This window comes from Triticum aestivum, chromosome 5D (assembly GCF_018294505.1).
Source record: "Triticum aestivum cultivar Chinese Spring chromosome 5D, IWGSC CS RefSeq v2.1, whole genome shotgun sequence".
Taxonomy (NCBI): domain Eukaryota; kingdom Viridiplantae; phylum Streptophyta; class Magnoliopsida; order Poales; family Poaceae; genus Triticum; species Triticum aestivum.
Window position 1 is genome coordinate 538008879 of NC_057808.1, and position 6000 is coordinate 538014878.

Here is a 6000-nt window from a genome sequence, read left to right on the forward strand (position 1 = left end):
GGCTGCGACTGACGAGAAAGCTGGGAAAAGTGATGGACCGTACTGCAAGATTCATCGGACCAAGGGCCACGATCTCCAGGAATGTCATCGGGTTGAGCAGCTCGTCAAGAGGCAAAGGGCTGAGTATGAAAAGCGTGATAAGGAAAAAGGTCAGAACGGTACTGGCGGGAAGGGCCGGGGCGGTGAAGCAAATCGCCTCGGCAAGACTCCTCGGAACCAAGGGAAACCCGCCAGGGGCCGAGAGAAGGAGGATTGCAATGCTGAAAGTGATGAAGGGGGTGACGAGAAAACCAGCGAGCAGGAATTCCAGAAGGCCACTGGCGCTATTGACGTGGGTGCATCTTTGCACTCCTCTCACCGCCAGCTTAAACAGTGGGCGTGTGAGGTCAATGCCATGGAGCCAGCGGCAGGTTCTCGGAAGCCGCTCAAGTGGTCACTCACGCTCATCATCTTTGATGAAGAGGATCACCCCGACCGCATCACTGCGGTAGGGTGCTTGCCGTTGTTGGTCTCACCAACGATCCGCAACCTCAAAGTCACAAAGATGCTGTTGACGGCGGGCCGGGTTGAATCTGATTTCCCCACAGGTTATCAGCAAACTCCAGATAGCAAAGGAAGAGCTTAAGGCCACAGGCACGTTTCAAGGAGTCAATCTTGGCAGGAGCCGTCCTAAGGGAAAGATCACGTTGCCAGTGACATTTGGGGGAGATTTAAACTACCGGACTGAGAAGGTTGTGTTTGATGTGGTCGACCTCTCCCTACCGCACAACGGAATCCTTGGGCGCCCGACCCTAGCCAAATTCATGGTGGCATCCCACTATGCGTACAACACCTTGAAGATGCCAGGGCCGATGAGCGTCATTTCCATTCCGTCAGACAAGAAAGACGCAATTATTTGCGTGGATAAGATGTATCGGGGCGCCATCGCGGCAGAGGCCGCTGAAGCCACAGTTCCCATCAAGGAAAGTAAAGGAAAGAAGAAGACCAGTAAGGACGCCGGCATAGAATCCGGGAAGCATATCTCTTTGAAGTGTGCCACACATGTTGATGACGTGCCGGAGAGTTCCAACAGCAAGAGGTCCAAGGCTGCTGCACCCCATGTGAAAAAGGTCTCAGCTGGGCTGGTTGGCGCTGATGGTACTTTCACTATCAGTGCCACCCTTGATGACAAATAGGAAAGCGTGCTCGTTGTCTTCCTGCGGGCGAATGTCGATGTGTTCCCAGGGAGGTAATCGAGCGCCATCTTGCTGTCTGCCCACATGCTCGACCCGTCAAGCAGAAGGTTCGGAAGCAGGCCTTGGAGCGGCAGCAGTTCATTGCCGAGGAGATCAAGGAACTTGAGGCAGTTGGTTTGCTCAGAGGAGTACTGCATCCAAGATGGTTAGCAAACCCAGTGGTTGTGCGCAAGGCTAATGAGAAATGGAGGCTTTGCATAGATTTCACGGATCTGAACAAGGCGTGCCCGAAGGACCCATTCCCCTTGCTGCGCATCGACCAGATTGTGGATTTCACTTCCGGGTGTGATTTGCTCTCCTTTCTGGATGCATACTCTGGGTACCATCAGATATTTATGTCCAAGGAAGATGAAGAAAATACCTCATTCATAACCCCATGTGGCACATAGTGCTTTGTGCGCATCCCTTTCGGGTTGAAGAGTGCCGGGTCCACTTTTGCAAGAGCAGTCCAAATTGGCTTTGAACCACAGTTGCACAGGAACATCGAAGCTTATATGGATGATATTGTGGTCAAGACCAAGGATAGATCAACACTCATCCAGGATTTAGAAGAGACATTTGCTAATCTGCGCAAGATCAACTTGAAGCTGAACCCGGAGAAGTGTGTGTTTGGCGTTCCCATCCGGCAAGCTACTTGGTTTCTTTTTGTCCCACCGCGGGATCGAGGCCAACCCAGAGAAGATCAAAGCCATCGAGCAGATTCAGGCACCCAAGACAATTAAGGATGTAAGGCATTTGATGGGATGCATTGCTGCGCTTAGCAGATTCATCTCCAAGTCTGTCGAGCGCGCCTTGCCGTTCTTCAAAATTTTGAAGAAGGTAGAACCCCTGAAGTGGACCCCAAAAGTAGACGTAGCGCTGCAAGATTTGAAGACCTACTTGTCTTTTGTTCCCACTTTGGTTGCACCCAAACCACATGAGCCGTTGCTGCTATATCTGGCAGCGACTAATTAAGTGGTTAGCGCAGCATTAGTGGCACAACGGGAAGTGGAGTAGATAGCAACCTTAGCCGGTTTCCCATCCAGGGAAGAGAGAGAGAACAACCCGACAAGGCCAGATATGGATCAGGACAAAGAGGAGCACGTCAGCGGAGGCAACGCCAAGGACACGACAAGGAAGAAGGTGGTGGAGCGCTCGATATACTTCATTAGCTCCCTATTGCAGGGGGCTAGATCCAGGTATTCTGGCGTGCAAAAATTGATTTTTGGCCTTGTCATGGCCTCAAGGAAACTGCGCCACTACTTCCAAGCCCATGAGATCACGGTTGTCACACGCTTCCCATTGCAAAGGATACTCCAAAACCCAGAGGCTACCGACAGGATAGTGGAATGGTCATTGGAGTTATCCAGCTTTGGCCTGAAGTTTGAAAGCACATCAACGATTCAGAGCAGGGCATTGGAAGAGTTTATTGCAGAATGGACGCCAACCCCTGATGAAGAAGTACTGGAAACAGTTATCCCCGTCAAGGAAGCGCTCCATGAATGGATCATGTATTTCGATGGTGCCTTCTCCCTACAAGGTGCAGGGGCTGGTGTGCTTCTCGTTGCTCCCAGTGGAGAGCACCTGAAGTACGTCGTCCAGATGCATTTTCACCGAGAGGAGGCGACCAACAATACAACAGAGTATGAAGGGCTCCTTGCCGGGCTCAGGATTGCCACATAATTAGGAATCAAGAAGTTGATTATTCGAGGAGATTCACAACTTGTGGTGAGACAAGTCAACAAGGATTACCAAAGTCCATTGATGGAGGCATACGCCGATGAATAGAAGATTGGAGGAGCACTTTGACGGATTGCAAACGGAGCACGTACCCCGCGCGGAAAACAGCATTGCTGATCATCTGTTAAAGTGTGCTGCGCAGAAGCTTCCTGTGGAACCAGGGACTTTTGTTCTCCATCTTACTCGGCCCTCCGTATCCCCGACAACAATGGACCGAAAGAGGAGGAATTAGGCTCCGGTAAGCCTCTCTCGGTAGAGCCTCTCGGGGCTCCTGGCAGGGACCCTGCCGGAAACAACTCCCCTTCGATTGCCGGGCTGCACCCTCCTGCCGGGCCACTGGTCCCCGTGGTCGAGGGATGCGCTCCCACGAATGAGGAGGTGCCGCTAGTCCTCGTTGCCGAGCCCCAGGCTCCAACTTGGGCAAGGCACATAGTCCATTTCCTCCAAACTGGAGAACTTCCCGAAGAGCAAGAATAAGCGGAAAGAGTAGCCCGGAGGGCCAGTATGTATCAGTTTGTCGATGACACACTATACGGAAGAAGGCCTAACGGTGTGAAATTGAAGTGCATTTGTCGGGAAGAAGGAAAAGAACTGCTGGCAGAAATACACAAAGGCATGTGCGGCTCCCACATTGGATCAAGGGCTTTAGTTCGGAAAGCATCCTGGCAAGGATTCTATTGGACCACAGCCCTCCAAGATGCGGTCGAGCTAGTCACCAAGTGTGAAGCCTACCAGTTCCATTCCAAGAATATCCATCTGCCTTCCCAAGCACTTCAGACAATCCCTTTGTCATGGTCGTCTTCGGTCCGGGGGCTCAATATCCTCGGCCCTTTCCCCCGAGCTGCTGGGGGCTTTGAATTCTTGTTCCTTGCAATCGACAAATTTACAAAGTGGCCGGAAGTAGCTGCCTGAGAAAGGTGACTGCTCAGTCAGCTATCAAGTTCTTGAAAGATTTGGTGTGCCGCTTCGGGGTCCCCGCCCGGATCATCACTGACAATGGCACCCAATTCACGAGTCGCGCCTTCATGCAATATGTTCGTGCCCTCGGAAGCAAGATCTCATTTGCCTCTGTTGCACATCCCAGAAGAAATGGACAAGCTGAGAGGGCGAACGCTGAAGTGCTACGGGGACTCAAGACAAGAACATTTGATAAGTTTTAGAAGTGTGGCAGGCGATGGATCGATGAGCTGTCGGTGGTTCTTTGGTCCCTCAAAACGACACCAAACTGAGCTACCGGGCAGACTCCCTTCTCCCTACTCTATGGGGCAAAAGCAGTTATCCCCATGGAACGGGTCACCTCGAGTACTTGCCTATGATGAAGTAGCGCAGGAACAACACCGGCGTGACGACGATGTGCTTCTCGAGGAGAACCGTCTCCGGGCTGCTACGCGTGTTGCACGCTACCAGCAAGCCCTGCGTCGATATCACAACCACAGGGTTCATGCCCGGTGTTTTGAGAAAGGCGACCTTGTCCTTAGGGGTGTTCAGTCCGCCAAGGGTACAAACAAGTTGTCGTCGAAGTGGGAAGTCCCTTACCGGGTAGTACGAGTCACCAGACCTGGCGCAGTACGTCTGGAGCCGGAGATGGCATTCAATTGCCAAAATCATGGAATATTGAGCATCTCCGCAAGTTCTACCCGTAAGGTGCGGCTGTCAGGCCCTGCCCGGTAGCCACCCTTTTGTACAGGCCTTGCCTCAGTTGCATGTAACCCCTTGTACAAAGCCAGGCGCAGACTGATACGTCTCCAATGTATCTATAATTTTTGATTGTTCCATGTTGTTATATTATCATTCTTGGATGTTTTACAATCATTTTATAGTCATTTTATATTATTATTTTGGTACTAACCTATTGACATAGTGCCCAGTGCCAGTTTCTGTTCTGCATGTTTTTTTATATTCCAGGAAATCAATACCAAACGGAGTCCAAACGCAGTGAAACTTTTTGTGGATTTTTTTGGATCAGAAGACATAAGGTGGGCCAAGAAAGCACCTGAGGGGAGCTCCGATGGGAGCACAACCCACCAGGGTGCGCCTGGGGGCCCAGGCACTCCCCGGTGGGTTGTGCCCTCCTCTTTGGCCCCCCACACCGCCTCTTTGCTCTATAAATACCCCAGTATTCCAAAAACCCTAGGGGAGTCTACGGAAATCAATTCCAGCCGCCGCAGAGTCCAGAAACACAAGATCCAATCTAGACACCATCTCGGAGGGGTTCATCATGTCCATTGTTGCCTCTCCGATGATGCGTGAGTAGTTCTTTGTAGACCTACGGGTCCGTAGTTAGTAGCTAGATGGCTTCCTCTCTCTCTCTCTCTCTCTCTCTCTCTCTCTCTCTTGATTATCAATGCAATGGTCTCTTGGAGATCCATATGATGTAAGTCTTTTTGCGGTGTGTCTGTTGGGATCCGATGAACTTTGAGTTTATGATCAGATCTATGTTTTTATCCGTGAAAGTTATTTGAGTCTTCTTTGATCTCTTATATGCATGATTGATTATAGCCTCGTATTTCTTCTCCGATATTTGGGTTTTGTTTGGCCAACTTGATCTATTTATCTTGCAATGGGAAGAGGTGCTTTGTGATGGGTTCGATCTTCCGGTGCTTGATCCCAGTGACAGAAAGGGAAACACCATGTATGTATCGTTGCTATTAAGGATAACAAGATGGGGTCTATTTCTACATAAATAGATCTTGTCCACATCATGTCATCGTTCTTATTTCATTACTCCGTTTATCCATGAACTTAATACACTAGATGCATGTTGGATAGTAGTCAATGTGTGGAGTAATAGTAGTAGATGCAGGCAGGAGTCGGTCTACTAATCTTGGACGTGATGCCTATATAATGATCATTGCCTGGATATCATCATGATTATTTGAAGTTCTATCAATTGCCCAACAATAATTGATTTCCCACCATTTGCTATTTTTCTCGACAGAAGCCACTAGTGAAACCTACGGCCCCCGGGTCTCTTTTCATCATATTTGCCTTTGCGATCTATTTTCCTTTGCTTTTATTTTCAGATCTATTAAACCAAAAATACAAA